General features: G+C 54.7%; 1 long non-coding RNA gene across 1 annotated transcript; it reads left to right on the top strand.

Annotated features, from left to right (window-relative positions):
- Nucleotides 1–823: 823 nt before the first annotated feature.
- LOC135269504 (uncharacterized) lies at nt 824–14189 on the top strand. The gene is made up of 3 exons (XR_010337772.1): nt 824–907; nt 1685–1828; nt 13857–14189. It is a non-coding gene; the product is annotated as an uncharacterized LOC135269504 (long non-coding RNA).
- Nucleotides 14190–18368: the final 4179 nt, after the last annotated feature.

Genomic DNA, 18368 nt, shown 5'->3' on the forward strand with positions numbered 1-18368 from the left:
GATGCACTCAGCCTCCCAAGGTCATGGGCAGTACAGAGAAGGGGCCAAAGCCCAAACTGGTTCCTATAGGGAGGGAGGGAGTGGAGAAGGCAAACGCAGTGGCTAGGCAGGGGTGCACGGTGCAGGGGGTGGAGAGCCAGGCCTTGTCCCAGGTCCTCCAGCACCTCCCTGCGGGCAACGGGCAGCTCCTACCCCAGGCTCCCTTCCTGCTCCTGCAGACTGAGCTAGCTGCACAAGACAACTGGCATTTCTTGGGGGCACACATGGTGCCACTTCTGCACAATGCCAAGGCTGCGTGTGCACAGTCCCATCTGGGAGCCTCCCGATTTCCCCGGGGAAGGGGTTACAGTCACTTCAGTTTACAGCTAAGGAAACAGGTGCAGAGAGGTTAGGAAACTTACCCCAAGTCAAACAGCTTGTCAACAGCAGAGCCGGGGCTGACGCCTACGTCCCTGGCAGCCCTAAACCAGCAGACTCACCTGGCTGGGACAGGAAGGGCAGAGACAGGGTCTGGGGTCTTCTCCACCCCTCCCTCAGGACCTGCCTAGAGTGACTGACTGAGAAACCCTCAGGAGGATGCGGTGATGACTGATGCCTTCACACTCCCACTGGGCACACACGGGTGAAGGCTCCGTGAAAAGAGACACATTCACGAAGGAGAAACTTCATCAAATATGAAGAAGACATTAAGCTGAGGACGCGGGAACTCCTGGGTAGTGAGTGCAGGCAGTGGGGGCTGCGCCCCTGGACGCTGCAGCTGGGCTGGAGCCGCCTCGCTGGCACCATGGAAACGGCAGTATCAGAAACAGCAGTCCTCGCTAGGGGCATGCTCATGCCACGTGCCTGTCAGTTGTGTTGCATTCGTTGGGTGTGAAGGGTGACGTGATGGCCACGCTGCCCACAACAGGTCAGTACATTCCCAGGACAGTCCTGAAAGGCCGGTTCTCCTTTTCCCATGATACAAATAAGGTCAAGGACTCAGAGAGACCAGATAACCTGGCTAGGAGGAGGGTTTGAGCTGGATCTCCCTGTCCCCAAGTCGCACTCTGGATCCCCCTCCTGACGCTGAATAACTGGGGTCTCCTCTGGCCCCCACCTGTGGGAAGTAAAAAAGGTCCTTTATAAAGTTTCCTTTCTTGTTAAAGAATAAATCATAAGTGTGTTAATAACTTTGTTAAGCCCCATCCTATGTAGCTGTTAGACATGCCGTGCTTACAGGCACATAGTACACTCTGTCCTTGTACTTTAACCAAGATATCTGTGCTGGACGCGCTCACAGGCATGTCCCAGCTCTCCACTGCTTTTGCCTGTTTAGAAACATTTTAAGTTGTCAGCAACCCGGGTTTTAGTTTAGATTGTAAGGTCTGACTTCAGCCAACAGAGATCAGACACAGCAGTAAGGACCACCCCAAATGCGTAAGGGATAAATGTGTGTGTTTTCCTTTGTTTTTTGTACTCTTGTGGCATGATGGCTAGTGAGAGCACCGTTCCTGCAATCCAGAAAGTAAAAATTACGTTGCCGAAAGATCCTTTGTCTCAGTGCTGATTTTTCCTTGTGGCCCCGAGCATCTATTTCCATCACCTCCCTACGTCGTTCTGCCTGGGACCCGTGGCTGCATAGGGCTCCTATACCCCAGAAACCAGGTGGCTCCTTCCCCCAGTCCCTCTCCTCATTGTGTTGCAGGCAAAAGGGTGCAGACAGACAGCTGAGGCTGCTCGCTTCCCGCTCCGAAGCTCAGAACCTCCCTTCCCTCCTGGATCCAACAGGAGCAGCTGCCCATGCCTCTCCAGCTTGTCACCCATGGATGCCTGGAAAATGCACATAAAAGTAAGATTATGTTATTTTGTAAATAAGCAATGCGGCGACTCAGATCTGATTCGGGCCGTCAGCCCAATCCAGCAGAGACGGCAGCCCCAGTATTTGCACGTGTTCTCAGGGATTGTTTATTGTGGAACGCTGGGCGCCAATAAAACTTTCGTATCAATTATTCATTATGGAATTCAGATGAAAGCCAGAAACCCTCCCACCAAGGGACTGCCTTTTTTAATTTTAATTTTAATTTTTTTATTGCTTCTGAAGAGCGAGTCTTAGCATCTAACGCCATCAGATGCTACTTAGTGGGGAGAAATGATGGGTCTGGTGAGAGTTCTGACCTTATGTTCACGTCTCTGAAGACACTTGGCTTTTCTTAAAGGATTTTCTCTGCCGGTGGACCACACGCTAACACCCTGCCTGGGGGTTCTGACTTTCTGAAGGGCACTGGGAGATGAGAGTCCCTGTCTCTCTTGCTGCCTGTCCTTGGAGAGGAAAGTGGGTGGTGGCTGCAGCACAGCCCTCTGAAGCTCACAGGGCACCCCTCGGGCCCAATTCCCTGGGTCTGCTCTGGGAGAGAGTTGGGGCAGGTGCTATCTCTCTCTCTCTCTCTCTTTTTTTTTTTTTGAGACAGGGTCTCACTGGTGCCCAGCCTGGAGTGCAGTGGCATGATCTCAGCTCACTGCAGCCTCCACCTCTGGGGCTCAAGAGATCCTCTCATCTCAGCCTCCCAAGCAGCTAGGACTACAGGCATAAGCCACCACACCTGGCTAATTTGTGTACTTTTTTTTGTAGAGACAGGGTTTCCCCATATTGCCTAGGCTGGTCTCAAACTCCTGGGCTCAAGTGATCTGCCTACTTCAGCCTCCTAAAGTGTTGGGATTACAGGCATGAGCCAACACACCTGGCCTGTCTCTCTCTCTCTCTTTTGTTTTTTTCGAGATGGAGTCTCACTGTCACCCGGGCTGGAGTGCAGTGGCTTGATCTCAGCTCACTGCAACCTCTCAGGTTCAAAGAATTCTCCTGCCTTAGCTTCCAGGGTAGCTGGGTCTACGGTCGTGCACCACCATGCCCTGCTATATTTTTTGTATTTTTAGTAGAGACATGGGTTCACCATGTTGGCCAGGCTAGTCTCGAACTCCTGACCTCAAATGATTTGCCCGCCTCAGTCTCCCAAAGTGCTGGGATTATGGGTGTGAGCCACGGCACCCAGCCTTTTTTTTTTAATGAAAAGATGAAGGTGCAGAGATTGTTTTGGGCTGAGTTGTGTGCCCCTTTACCAAATCCATTCGCTGAAGCCCCGACCCTCAGAACCTGTGGGTGAAACCTTATTCGGAGAAGGGTCCTGACAGAATTAAGTTAAAATGAGGTCATTCAGGTGGGCGCTAGTCCAGTCGGACTGGTGTCCTTCTAAGAAGGGGAGATTTGGACACAGACACGCACAGGTGCACACGGAGGCCGTGCCGCAGTAACGAAAGCCATCTGGGAGCCAAGGAGAGAGGCTCAGAGAGACCCAGCCGCGCCCACACCTTGCTTGTGGACTTCTGGCCTCCAGGACCAGGAGAGGACAAGTTTCTGTTGTTGAAGCTGCCTAGTTTGTGGCTTCGGGAAACCAACAGAGATGAAGGGACTTTTTGAGATTTGCCACAGTGGAGCGGGACTCTGTCTCGGCCGCGGGATCCCGCCTGCTGGTGTCTTTGGGTTGGAGGAAGTGGGGACCTCCCGTTACCAAGTTGCGCTGAGGCCCCCTGTGATGCCAGGATGCAGTGGGAAGCTTCAACAGGAACTCTGCTAACGTCTTTATTTCTTCCCTTTGAAGAACCCTGGAATGCTCTCTGTAAATATTTGCGAAATTAATTTCACAACCCACAAATGAATACAGGAGTGAATGAGTGACTGAGTCTCACCTGCTCGGGAGGACGCGTCAGACACAGCGCTGTCCCGCGCCTGTCCTGTGCATTCCGTGAGCAGATGTGACTTCCTCTAGGGCCCTGGCAGCCAGGGCTCAAGTCACTCCTGTGCCCAGAGGGCAGGGGTGCCAGATGGGAGGGGGAGGGGGAGGCAGAGGGTGGGGGTGGGAGGGTGAGGTCCAGTGGGCTGCTCTGCCCTCGGCGCCAGGGCCTCTCCCGCTCAGCATTTGGGGAGAGTTGGGGTCTGCCCTTCGAGGCAGTTACTGCTGGGAGAGGAGGGTAGGGGCACGCGGCCCAGAGCTGTAGCCACCGGGAAGCCTGGGCCTCGATTTTTCTTTCCAAGGCCTTCCTGCAGCGTGAAGAGGCTGGCTCCGTTCGCATTCAAGCGTGGCCCAGAACAGCTTCACGTGCACCTCAGGTGATCTTTTAGGGGTTTTAAATTTTCCCTTTTTAGTACTAGTCATCCTTTTCTTTTTCCATAGGGAGAAACAGGTGGTGCCTTAAAAGAAAAACCAAAACTCTGACATTTATCGGATTTATGCTGAAAATGTTGAAGAGTTCACGGAGGGGCCTTTGATCCTGAGAACCTTTCGGATCTTCATTGCTTTCGTGTTCACTGACTTCAGGCCAGGACACCAATGCTCCCTCGGCCTTGAAGCCCAGTGGGAAAGCGGAATGGGCCGGTCCAGGCTCAGGAGCCCCGTGGCCCTCCCTCTCCTTTCTTCATTTTCCACCAGCTCGCCGTCCCTGACGCCCCCCGCCCATTGCATCCGTACACCCGTATTTTGGTTTTGGTGGTTTGCTGACGCTTTTTGTTAGCAGCTCATTGAAGCTTTCCAGTTTGCAGGAAGGACTCAGCCATAGAATCTTCTGGAGTCCCTGCAGCCTGGCTGAACTGTGAGCTGTCCCCTGGCCATAGCCGGCCCATCCCGCATTCTGTCTGCAGGAAACGTTCTTTCTCTCCACACGCGCACTTCCCCGAGACCAGCCCGGTCCAGGGTTTGGGGTCTGCCAGGCTGTCTCCTTGTCCTCTGCTGCCCTGGCCACCCCTGTCCCCAGCCTGGACCCAGAACACTGTGTCCTGGCCTTTGTCAGGCTCCATCTATCCCTGCACCTCAGGCCCTGCTCCCTGAACTGCCGCCTGCCTCTGAGGGTCCACTCTGGCCTCAGTGAGTGACAGGCCCTCAGATCATCACGTAAATGAACGAACTTCCAGAAGAAATAATGACACCGTGGGCATTTAAAAGCATTCGTTCATTCAGCATCTGCCCTATCTTTGTTTCCCCCATGAAAAGAGCAGCACTTGGGGAGTGAGGGAGGCCTCGCTGGCAGCATTGGCGGAATCCAGCATGGGAGCCTGCCACGCCAGACGCCAGACACGCCAGGGTTCCCGCACACCTGTTCCCGTTCACGGGAAGCGGAGGGGCCTCCAACTCTCTTTGTGGTTTTTCCTCTCCTTCTGTCCCTCCCACACGTCCCCACCCTGAGTCGGGATCTGTGCCGCGGTATAGACCACAGTGAGTTTTGACCTCGTCCTCGCCGTCCTCCTTGTCTTTTATTTAAAAGGCAGCAGAGAAGGGGACTCTGGTCTCTCTCCCTGCCCCACGCACCAGCAGCTGCACAGCATGGAGCTCATGTTTCCATGGCGCTGTGCCTTTGTGTCTGGGCGCCCGTGGTCCTGAGCCCCGCACAGTGGGGAGAGGTGGGGGCAGAGACAAGAACGAGGTGACAGGACAGCCACCTTGTCCCCAGCACCCCTCCAGGATCCCCCCATGGTTGCAATGGCAGGCACCGGGTCCTTCCTGGAGCCTCTCGCCTCTGCTAGGCAGCGCTGTGTTGTAACACGTTCCTGGAACGCTTCCTCACCATCTGTCTCCCGAGCTAGATTATCACTCCGCTCCGAGAGAGGAGTTCCAATTTGCAATTGTAAATTGTCTTTTTCCCCTTTTCACTCCACATGCGGGGACTCTGACAGCTTGAAGGGGCTGTCATGGTTTGCAGTGAGCCTGGCTTGTTTTCTTCACGGCACAAAACACACTCCCTCTGGAGTCCCTAGGGGGACAAGGCCAGTCCCCAGGGTTGCTGGGTGGGTTGTGGAGGTCAGGTGGGGTAGGAGGCTGGGAGGGAGGGAGGCACTAGACACATTAGACACATGGTCTTTCTCCAAGTTGACCTCAGGCTAATTCTGGGACTCGACCCTGACTCTTCCAGGGGACCCAGAGCCCACCCTGATGAGCTCACGTGTGCAATGACGGAAGAGCAGATGCCACCGGTACCACCTGCCCTCTGGCCTCTGTTCCTCTCCCGTGAGAGCCTTTACACCATGGGGCAGGGCCAGAGGGCTTCCTTGCTGCACAGGTGGGCCCTGTCACTTCCTCCACATGGCACCCTCCAGGCTCCGTACCCTGCTGGACCAGCATGAGGCCTGCTGCCCACCGCCTGCTGCCCTCCTCTGTCCCCAGCGACACCCACCTCCTTATCATTGTGCCTTGAACACGCCAGGGCACCTTTCACAGGCCTCTGGCTGCAGACAGCTTCACTGCTGAATTCTACAAAACATCTGAAGAGGAGTTAATATCAAATCTTCACAAACGCCTCCAAAAGATGGGAGGAGAAAGTGCTTCCCAGCGTCATCTGAGTCCAGTGATCCAAAGCCAGACAAAGATACCACAGGGCAAGAAACCGGCGGGCACAGCCCCCAGCCCCTTCCAGGTCTCACTCTTCCCGCAGGCTTGCTCCTGCCGCTGGCCAGGGCCTCTGCTCAAATGCCCGCCTGGGAGGTTTCCTGACTGTTCCAGCACGGGCTGCTCAGTGCCCCATCCCTCCCCCAGCCTTGCTCCCTCCCGCAGGGTCCTGCTGGGGACGTGTGCCTGACCCACCTGTCTGACGCCGCTCCCCTGTCTCCCTGCCTGGACAGATGCTCCCCCCTTGGCTGGCTCTTTCTCTCGTGTTTGCATTGGCTGTGCCCAGAGCTGCACCTGCTGCTGGAGGGCACCTCTGCACTGCGCGTAGCAGAGATAATGGCTCCCAAGATGCTTGGCCATGGACTTGTCCCCTCACAGTCAGGGTGGAGTGGGCCTTGCCTCTGTCCCTGGAGCTGTCCCTCCTATGGCCTGTGATGGTACCCCTGCGTGGGTCCTCACCTCCCGTACCCCTGCATGGGTCCTCACCTCCCGCACCCCTGCGTGGGTCCTCACCTCCCGCACCCCTGCATGGGTCCTCACCTCCCGCACCCCTGCAGCGTCGACTGCATCAACAAGGTGCACCGGCCTGGCATGTTGCTGGCCACAAAGCCCCTTTGGTGCGTCTGCTGCACCTTGTCTCAGGGTCCATCTGCACCGAGGTCTGCAAAATGCTTTTGGCTCCTACTGTACAGAGAAGGAAACTGAGACTGGCACATCCCCAGATGGGGACGGCATTCCCAACAGCCAGGGGCCAGGGGATGATGAGCTGGTTCATCCCAAGAGAGGGCGAAGCTTGTGACACGTATGAAGCGTGGGTGGGCAAGATGGTGCGTGGGCACCCAGGTCCGGTCCAGTTAATCCTCAGGGCTGAGCTCGGGACCAGCAGAGCCAGGGCCAGGCCTGGTGCATGGACCTGCAGGCTGATGGGGCATCCGGTGAGGGGATCCCTTCCAGGTGATACAGGGAGCACTCTCCAGGGGCCACTAGGAAATCTCAAACCCACAGTGGGGCCCAGGGCAGAAGCAAGATCGAGGTCAAGAATAATGTCCAGTGAGAGGCTGAGCTTTGTCTGAGGCCTGCACAGGCTTCCTGCGGATGCTGTGGGGTTTTAATAGGCCCTGGGAGGAGTGTGCGATCTGGAACCTGAAGCCCCAGGTGCAGCCCGTCGGAACCATAGGTGTGGCCCAGTTTCCAGGGCAAAGACGACAGCTGGGCCTGAGAAACACACCCCCGTTTGCCCAGTTTTGAAGACCAGGGTGGTTTTCCATCGGCTCAACTTCACAGAAGGGCCCTGTTCCCTTTGGGGTTTTCTGAAGGCATCAGGGCCTGTTTCCAAGACTTGGGATCCAAGGCAAAGGGGCCTTTACTCTCTTAAAAAAAAGGATTTATTTCTTTTTTATTGGTGCATAATAGGTGTATGCAGTTTCTGGGTACATGCAAATTTAATACATTTGCATAATTTGTAAAGATCCAGTCATCATAAATGTGACATCCATCACCCTCAGGACTGGCCTCTTTTTGATGCTGGAGACATTCAGATCACTCTCTTCTGCCTGTTTTGAAATGTGCGATGGATTGTTGTGAACACAGTCACCCTGCTGCTGCAGCACCAGGCCTTATTTCTTGATCAAGCCATGTATTTGTCCCCATCAATCACCCCCTCTTCACCCCCTCACTCCCTTCCCCTTCCCGGTCTCTGGTACCCACAATCTACTCTCTACCTCCATGCGATCCACCTTTTAGCTCCCCTGTGTGAGTGAGAACATGCCCTATTCATTTTCCTCTGCTTAGCTTATTTCACTTAACATGGTGGCCTCCCGTTGCTCCGGTTCCTCTGGTTCCTCCGGTTCCTCCATGCAGCTGATTTTCAAGACCTCATTCTATGGTAGCTCCACTCACTCCCAATAAACCCTCAGTGGTCCCGATGTGGCCTGAGACGGCTGTTTCCCAGATCATGCTACGGCCCCCCTCCTCCCCTCATTACCTGCCCCATGACCTGAGTCTCCTCCCACACCCCAGCTCCCCCCTCCTCCCCTCATTCCCTGCCCCATGGCCTGGGTCCCCTCCCACACCCCAGCTCCCCCCTCCTCCCCTCATTCCCTGCCCCATGGCCTGAGTCCCCTCCCACACCCCAGCTCCCCCCTGCTCCCCTCATTCCCTGCCCCATGGCCTGAGTCCCCTCCCACACCCCAGCTCCCCCCTGCTCCCCTCATTCCCTGCCCCATGGCCTGAGTCCCCTCCCACACCCCAGCTCCCCCCTGCTCCCCTCATTCCCTGCCCCATGGCCTGAGTCCCCTCCCACACCCCAGCTCCCCCCTGCTCCCCTCATTCCCTGCCCCATGGCCTGAGTCCCCTCCCACACCCCAGCTCCCCCCTGCTCCCCTCACTCCCTGCCCCATGGCCTGAGTCCCCTCCCACACCCCAGCTCCCCCCTCCTCCCCTCATTCCCTGCCCCATGGCCTGAGTCCCCTCCCACACCCCAGCTCCCCGCTGCTCCCAGCTCCCCGCCACCAATATGCGCCAGCTGGGTTTCGACTTCAATTTCAGCAAACACAGGCAATTCTTCTTCGCACTGGGAATGAGAACTGGCAGAAATATCACAGCGAAGGTAGCCTCCCTGGCTCCTACCGGCCGAGGAAAAGCATGAATCAATAGGTGCAGAGTGTGATTTACCTCCTGAAAAGCACACGTTCCCTCCACTGGCATCATCATCGTGTTGATCTCGGCCCCGAGCGTCCACAGCGCTCCTGACAATGCGAGTCTTCCCCAAATGGCATCTGTTTCATAAAGCGAGACATGCCTCCTGCAATCCAAGGAGGAGGCAGAGGGGAGTGCTCGGCCCCACACCTGGGCCGTGGGACTGCTGTGGGGTCAGGGTAAAGCCACGTGGATGGAGAAGCCACTCCATACACCTGGTGGAAGCGATGTTCCTGATGAGTTTGAGTCAGCCTGGGAAATTAGAGTCTGGATCATCTGCAGCAAACCAACATCCTCTCCACCCCTCGGTCTTTCCCTCCGCAGAGTGGGGTTGGCCTCAGTCTTGCCGTCTGCACAGTGGGGTTGGGCTAGAAGGCCAGTGCTTGTTAGAACTGACATCTCTGTGCTCCACGTGGACTGCAGTGACTGGCGTGACCAGCCTTTGAACGGGTCCTTGGCGGGGGTGGGACAGCAGAGGGTGGGAATGCTGTCACACAGGCTCCTGGTTAAGGGATTTCTTTCCCTTTCAGACCTTAGAAGGATGCCTGAGACCTCCAGCTTTGGCGGTGGATGGACCTGCGTGTGCGTCATGCCTCAGCCATCTGCGCGAAAGACAGGCTGCTGAAGTCGCTTCACGCTTTCTGTAAAGCGAAGGTGGATGGGGGATCAGGTAGCATGTGGGTGTGCAGCCCTGAGGAGTATCCGGTCCACGGTCAGGGTCCTGTACCTGGAAGTCATAACAACCAGGAGGTGTGCTTCTTCGCCTGTACACTAATTTTGAGGACCTGGAGCTAGTTTGTGTGAGGTTTGTTCTTAGGTTCTTGCCGAGTTTAAAAGGAAGAAACTGAGGCCAACACAAGAAGATCCAATATGAAGGAATTTATTCAGCCTCGCAGAACCGGGCGAGGTTCTGCGGTCCGACAGGAGGGGCCAGAGAAATCGCACGGACTCCTCTCAGACGTGGGGTTTTATAGGGAGTGAAGGAGCTCGATTGGTTGTGGGAGAGCAGGACTGCTATTGGGTAAGGTTACAAGCCTTTGTTTGCATACAGGACTTGGCTGCTATTGATTAGAATTACTCGGTTGCTATTGGCTAGAAAGACTTGGCTGCTATTGGCTAGAAAGACTCGGCTGCTATTGGCTAGAATCACAAGACCCTGTTTGCATACTGGGTTCTTTAAGGGAAGGCCAGGCTGTGCGAGAAGGGGAAAAGGGAACATGCCCAAGCTTGTCCGAGCTTTCGGGAAAAAAGGGGGTAGGGGTGTGTGTGTCCGAGCTCCCGGCGAGGCAACCGGCCTTACAGTTTGGAGGACCCTCCCTAGCAAGTACTTAGGAGCCTGACACACACAGGTTGAGTATGGATTCTTCTCCAGCGGGCTCCATGTCACAGCTTTGCTGCTGCGTTCCTTAGGCCGGTGTCGACGTGGTCTCCATGAGCTGTGTGCATCTGGTGACAGGATGAGACTTGTCCCTGGGGAAGGGTCCCAGCCTTCCCCCACCTTCCCTCTGTGGGGGATTCTGCCTTGGTCTGCTCTCCTCAGTCCCTCAGGGGTCCTGTCTTTGTGATGTCAGCGTGAAGAGGAATCCGCAGAATGATTAAAGTGGAGAGAAGCCTGAAAATGCGTCGGACGATGACAGCAGTGTTATTTACAATCGCCGTGACCTGGAAGCAGCCGAGATGTCCTCCGGCAGGTGACTGAGAAGTAAACTGTGGCACATCCACCTGGACAACGGGATACTGTTCAGTACTGGAAACAAGTGACCTTTCCATACAGGAGAAGACATGGAGGAACCGGAAACGCAGATCACAGAGTGAAAGAGGCCAATCTGGAAAGGCTACACACCCTGTGACTCCAGTCCTGTGACATTCCCAAAGAGGAAAATGTATGGGGACAGTAAAAAGGGGAGTTGCCAGTGTTAGGGAGGCAGGAGCTGAGGAGACCCAGAGTGACGCCACTGAAAAATCGACCTTGTCTTGAAACTAACAAGGCACGTTCCTTGCCAGTCGTGACCCCGGTCCTAAGACGTTCACCGCTAAGGAGGCAGCTTGGTACTGCCTGCAAGGACAAACTCCTAAAACAATAGAAAGCCCAGTTGTCACAACACCCAGTGTCCCAACACCTGTAACAACATGTGCTTTCAAGATACTTATAATTACGCTTTGACGTACTCATGCATTAGACTGTCAAGGGTAGTTTTCTTTAAATCAGTAGTGTAATAAATTTTGTCACGCTGTCTGCTGCCACTCACAGAGTCGTAGCTTGGTTTAGTGGTTACATAGACAAGACCCCTACATAAGAAAAACTTAAAACAAAGATGGTTCATTCTCTCAGAAGGTCCTCTGCTCTGTAATGGAGTCGCTTTTTCTTTTTTTTTTGAGACAGAGTCTTGCTCCGTCACCCAGGCTGGAGTGTGGACTGCAGTGGCGCCATGTTGGCTCACTGCAACCTCCGCCTCCCGGGTCCAAGCGATTCTCCTGCCTCAGCCTCCTGAGTAGCTGGGACTACAGGCACCTGCCGCCACACCCGGCTAATGTTTTGTATTTTTAGTAGAGATGGGGTTTCACCATGTTAGCCAGGATGGTCTCGATCTCCTGACTTCACGATCTGCCTGCCTCGGCCCCCCAAAGTGCCTGGAGTAGCTTTTAGTAAACATGCTTCCTTTGCTGCACCTTGTGACTCGCCTTGAATTCCTTCCTGCATGAGATCCAAGAACCCTCCCTTGAGGTCTGGATCCAGACACCTTTTCCAGCAACACCATGGTTTGGGGAGCAGGAAGGATGAATAGGTGGAGCACAGGGGATTTTTAGGGCAGTGAAACGCCTCAGTATCATACTGTCATAGCAGGTCCATGTCATCAAACGTTTGTCAAAACTCATAGAATGTACAACACCAACAGTGAGCCCTAATGTGGGCTATGGACTTAGGGTGATTGATACGGTTTGGCTGTGTCCCCACCCAAATCCCATCTTGAATTCCCATGTGTTGTGGGAGGGACCCAGTGGGAGGCAATGGAATCATGGGGGTGGGTCTTTCCCCTGCTGTTCTCCTGATAGTGAACAAGTCTCATGAGATCCGATGGTTTTGTAACGGGGAGTCCCCTGCACACGCTCTCTTCTTTTGTCTGCTGCCATGACTGTGAGGCTTCCCCAGCCACGTGGAACTGTAAGTCCAATAAAGCTCTTTGTTTTGTAAATTGCCCAGTCTCTGGTATGTCTTTATCAGCAGCGTGAAAATGGACTAATACAGTGATAATGATGTGTCAATGTAGGTTCATCAGTTGTGATAAGTGTACTATTTGGTGGGGGATATTAACAGCTGGGGAGGCTGTGTGTGTGTGGGACAGACAGTACATGGGAACTCTCTGTACCTTCTGCTCCATTTTGCTGTGAGCCTAAAACTGCTCTGAAAATATAAAGTCCATTTAAAAAAGTATCCGAGAGGCTAAATCTATCTCTACAAGAAATGTGAGGAAAAGAAGTAGTAGGGGGAGATGAAAAGGTGAATGGGGGCATCAGAGAGGGTTTCTGCAATTTGCCCTGTGAGAAGCCCTGAGAAAGATACAGGAGGAAGAGAATTAGGGAAGGGAGGAAAGGCGTGTGGCTGTGGGCTATAAATTAGATCCACACTGAGGCAGGAGGATTGCTTCAGGCCGGGAGTTTGAGACTAGCCTGGGCAACACAGCAAGACCTTATCTCTACCAAAAGAAAAGAAAAATTAACAGTGTAGTGGCACATGCCTGCAGTCCCAGCTACTCAAGAAGCTGAGGTGAGAGGATTGCTTGAGCCCAGGGTGTCAAGGCTGCAGTGAGCCAAGATCATGCCACTGCACTCCAGCCTGGGCAACAGACTGAGACTCTGTCTCAAAAAAAAAAAAAAAGATAGAGTTAAGTCTATGACCATTTTCCTGAAGAGATTTGAGGACAGCTTAGCGCTACCTTTGATGCTGTATTGTACTTCTTTGAATTTTATTTCTGAGACTGGACCACATGGGGCCCTAGTTTATATCTGGGTTACATCTATAAGTTAAGTTTAGCCCATTTATGCCTAGTGTTCCATTATTGGAACGCTAAGCTTGTGGGAGTTATTTATATCCTACTGCTCAAGGTCATTGCCAAGGTCTGATTTTTCACAAAAAAATTTTCTTCTGGACAAGACAGAAGTAGGATGAAAATGAAGAGATTATGTGAACTGGAGAACCCCTTCTAGCTTGAAAATACCCGTAGGGGCCACAGTCTGATTTCTCCCTCCTCACATGAACCTTTTGTGGCATTCGGTGAAGAAGCAGTCACTCCCTCTCTTCCCCAGAGGGGAACAGCAACAGATTCTGGCAGGTGAGTCTGCTGCAGAAGAGACAGGCTCTTATTTCAGCTGCGTGGAGCTATGTCTGGGGCAGGTCACTGGCGTGTCTCCTTGGGGTAAACAGCAGAGCATGCATGGTGTTTGATGTGGGCATGTGTGAATGTACCTTTATTTTTACATAGCTCTTTTTAACCATAAATTGCTGGAACTGCTGTGGAGTTCTTCGCAGTCATGACAGATGGCGACTGAGCCACCAAAGATCTACACTCTCCATCGGAGCTGCAGGGACGTTACTGGGAATTGGCTTTTCAGGCAGGGATCGCATTTCCAGACTCTATGATATCTAGGAGGGCCGTGTGACTGAGCTATGGATGAGGAATGTGGGTGGAAGTGATGTGTGCCTCTTCCAGGCCTCCCATCTAAGGCGTTGCCTTCTCTCCCTTCCCCACCTAGTGACTGGATGGAGATGACCCAGGAAGGGGCCCTGTTGCCCGGGAAATGGGCTTGCCCTGAACCGAGCTTGAATGACACCCACCGGCTCATCAGAAACACCCAGTTGGACTTTATTCAAGCAAAATACAAAGCAGGGTTGTGCTGGGCCATTGTATATTCTTGGGTTTGCTTTATTAGAACGGTTAGCATTACCTTCACTAATATACACTCATATAATAGTAGACATTTTCACTAGTTATAGATGATAATGTGCTATTTTCCCCTCTGAAACAGAAATTTGCAGCAGCACTACGAAGGGACAATAGATTTTAAAAAATCGTAGAATGATTGCAGTTCATGTGTCTGCAAAAAACATTTAAACGTAAGCCATCTGGAGTGGATGAGGCATCTCTGCGTGAGTTAAAATACACACTCCAGCCGCTGTAACCAAGAAGGAGTTTCACAGTGGTCAAGATGACATAGAAGCTTATTTCTCATGCATGTAACAGTCCAAACACAGGCAACCCGGGGCCGAGATGGCAGCTCCACAGTGGCAAGGAGCCAGCGTCTTTTCTCTTGAGGGCCTGCTGTGCTCAACAGGTGGCTTCTGTCTTTGAGTCCAAAGTGGCTGCTCTGGCTCCAGCCATCATTTCTGCATTCCAGCAGGTGGCAAGCAGGAAGAAAAAAGGGAGAGCTTATGCCTCTCGCTTTAGGGACAGGGCCTTGATGCTGCTCACACCACCCTGCTCAGCTTGGGTTGGGACCAGAATCTAGTCACATGGCAGCAAATGACTGTGAGGAACATTGGGAAAGGTAGTCTTCGGCTGCTTGGCCTCATGACCACCGGAAACTGCTGTACTGCAGAAGGCGGGCTTTGATCGTCTTAGTTGGGGATGCGGTAATGAATGACTAGAGCCCGGGGGCTGAAACAGCAAACATTGCTTCACACAGTCCTGGAGGTTGGAGATCCAAGATCACGGTGCTGGCAGGTTTGGTGTCTGGTGAGGGCTTGCAGATGGCCACTTGTCGCTGTATCCTCAAACGGGGCAGGTGGTAGGGACAGAGAAGGAGGGAGGTGGGGAGGAAGGGAGAGAGAGAGAGAGGGAGGGAGCAAGCTCTCTGGAGTCTCTTATCAGGGCACTAATCCCATGATGAGGGCTCCCCACTCATGGTCTAATCCATCACCTCCCAAACGCCCCACCTCCCAACACCATCACCTCATCACCTTGGGGGTGAGGGTTTCAGCACATGAATTTGTGGGGGACACAGACATTCGGTGTGCAGCACTGACCCCCGGGTGGAGGCTGTCATGGTGCCTCTCTGTCCATCCCATCCCTTTCCTGACACCTTAGGGTGTGTGCTCCCACAGGCAAGTGATGTCCCTCAGCGTTTCTCCCCAGGAGCCCCTGAGCCCCCCATTCCCTCTCGCTTTATTACTCCTCCTATCCATACAGGTCTGGGCAGAAGAACAGGAGCCACACTCAGATTTAGAGGAAAGAGAGACGGAGAGCGAGCGAGAGCTCAAGTGAGAGAGATTGACTTAACCCAGGAAATTTGAGGCTCACACAGACATTGGAAAGGAGCGGTGAAGGTCACTTTTAGGAAACCCAGAAATGCAGAGATGACGAGGAAGCCCCAGAGATGCCCCTGGCAGCCCGCAGTGCCCAGTGAGCCATTCCCAGGGAACACCTGGGAACTGCCAGAGACTGATGGCTGCCCAGAGCCGAATCCAGCCTGGAACCACACGGGGAGGGGACGTGGGAAGCCAGGGAGAACGTGGAGGCGATGGGATGATGCTGAATGGAAACAGACCACCCAGTCCAGCTTCCTCTCCTCGCTTCTCAGCCCAGCCGAGTGGCTGGCTCATTTTCAGGATTTATTACCAACCAAGGGTTTTCAGGGGGTTGAAAGCAGCTCGTTTTCCCTGCTAGATAATGTTGCCTCTTAGTGGAGTACTGGATGCTTTGACCCAGACATGACTCCTCCTGTGGGCATAACGGTGTTTTTTTTCCTCTTCAACATTTATTTGAAGTTCCAGGGTCCATGTGCAGATGGGCAGGTTTGTTACATAGGTAGGCGTGTGCCATGGTGGTTTGCTTTGAAGCCGGGAGTGGTGTGTGCGTAGGACGGACAGCAGGGTCCCCGCCTCCCGCTCCGCTTCGGGCACGGCCAGCTCTGCCCTGCTCCAGCCTCTCCGGGCTCTGCCCCCAGCCCCCAGCTCCACCCTCGGCTTCTGCAATCATCTCTCCTCTCCGGTCTCTCCAGGTCTGGCCTCTCTCTGGGTCACTCCCATCGGCATTCATCATCCTTTCCAGGCGTAGGAGGCCTCGGTGACCCCATGCCCCTGTGGACTGCGGCCCTATTTCTCTGCTCCCTTTTGCAGCAAGAGTCCTCCAAAGAGCTGGCTGCTCCCACCCCCTCTGCCTCTCCTCCTGCCACTGCTGAGGCTGCACCTTGGCCACCCACCCTCCCCTGGCCACAGCAAGGACCGGCCCTCTGTGCTCCTCCTCTGTTTCCTCTCCGTCGCTTTTCTCACGCTTGGCCCTTTGTCCCTTCTCTCCTGGGCTCCCGGGACCTTCCTGCTCACGGGTTTCCTTCTGCCCCTGTGTCTTTCCCTGCATTCTCCTCCTCTTCTCGGCATTCTGTTTTCAGTCTGTCCCTCCGCTGGTGACTGTCCGGTACACACGCGTACATGGGATGTGTTCCCCAAACCGCTGCGGCCGGGCTTAGCCATGAGACCCGCTTTGGCCGAGGACGTTTCGGCAGCTGCTGCGCAGGCAGAGGTTTTAGGTCTCAGCTGTGCTCCTGGGGCTGGGCGTGTCCTGCCCTCTGGGGCTCCTGTCACCTGCCCCGGGCACAGTCCTTCCAGAGAATGTGGATTCCCGGGGAGGCCCAGATGATCCACAGCCAGATGCTGGCCGAGGCTGAGGAACTGGTGCTTGTCGCCTGCTGCTGCGTTTCGGAGTGGCTTGTCGCCAGCCGTATTGTAGCAATGGCCGAGTGATCCGTGAAGCAGCTGGATTTCACTTTCAGTTTTTGTCACAGCAGCATAACTTTGCCTATCCAGTCTGTGACAAAATACCTTTTTCCTCTGCCAGTCTTTCTCTTTTCACTTAAAAAATGTAGTCATTATTTACTCCTTCTCCACCCCTCCCCACTCCTGTCTCTACTTCGCAGTGAGTCCTGGGTTTGTGTCTCTACCGCCACTGCCACCCTGGCCCACGCCTCTCCTGCTGCTGCCTGGGTGGTGCCACAGCCCCCGGTGGTGGCGTCCCTGCTGCCACCCAGGACGAAGCTGACGCTGGTTGAAATTCCTCTGCACACTCCCTGCCTGCGACCCCCAGGCCTCCTGGCTTCTGTCGCTTCCCCTCACACCCCCGGCCCACTCCCCTTCCCTGTTTCCATTTGCACACAGCGCCCACGTCACTCTGCCTGGACCGCCCTCCCCACCTTGGTACTGCCCAAGGCCAGTTCCTCCTTACTGGCTCCTTTCCCGCAGGCCACCTCCCTGGAGGGAACTGCAGCTCCACCAATGAAACTGGAATCCGGACCTAGGAAGGAGAAACTCTATTCAAAAGGATTACTGCAAAGAAGAGTGGCTGACTGCAGTGGGGAAGGGCGTGTTGCAGCAGGGGAGGGGCTACTGTCGTGGGGGAGGGGACTATTGCCAGGGGGAGGGGACTATTGCCGGGGGGAGGGGCTACTGCCGTGGGGGAGGGGCTACTACCGTGGGGGAGGGGACTATTGCCGTGGGGGAGGGGACTTTTGTGGGGGAGGGGATGACTACAGTAGGGGAGGGGACTGTTGCCATGGGGGAGGGGACTATTGCTGTGGGGGAGGGGACTTGTGTGGGGGAGGGGATGACTACAGTAGGGGAGGGGAATATTGTGGTTGAGGAGGGGACTATTGCCATGGGGGAGGGGACTATTGCTGGGGAGAGGGGACTATTGCCGGGGGGAGGGGCTACTGCTGTGGGGGAGGGGCTACTGCCGTGGGGGGAGGGGCTACTGCCGTGGGGGAGGGGACTATTGCCATGGGTGAGGGGACTATTGCCGTGGGGGAGGGGGCTTGTGTGGGGGAGGGGATGACTACAGTAGGGGAGGGGAATACTGTGGTTGGGGAGGGGACTATTGACATGGGAATAGGGAGCTCTTGCGGTGGAGATAGGGGCTACCGAATGGGGAGGGGACCATTGCAATAAGGAGAATGGGGAGGGGAGGGGACCATTGCAATAAGGAGCATGATGTGACCATAAGCTCTGTGAGCTCTCGGGAGTTTGGCAGAAGAGGTTTCCTTTCAGCGTGGAGTAAACAAGGCTGGGTCATTCCTCTCCCTCCAGTTCGCAGCCCGAAAGCTGACTCAGTGTCGACACTCACTCAACGTTGAGCGAGGCAACGGGCGGATGTGCGTGGTCTCTGGCTGCACGGCTGAAAGGACAGGCCGGCAGGGAGTGAAGCGTGAGTGCGGCAGAGGCCACGGGCTCTTGGGATGGCTCTACCAGCCTGAGTGCCAGGGTCCTGCCGCCTGGAGCCC

Source organism: Aotus nancymaae, unplaced genomic scaffold (assembly GCF_030222135.1).
Source record: "Aotus nancymaae isolate 86718 unplaced genomic scaffold, 86718_ANA_hifiasm-v0.15.2.pri h1tg000053l, whole genome shotgun sequence".
NCBI classification, from domain to species: Eukaryota; Metazoa; Chordata; class Mammalia; order Primates; family Aotidae; genus Aotus; species Aotus nancymaae.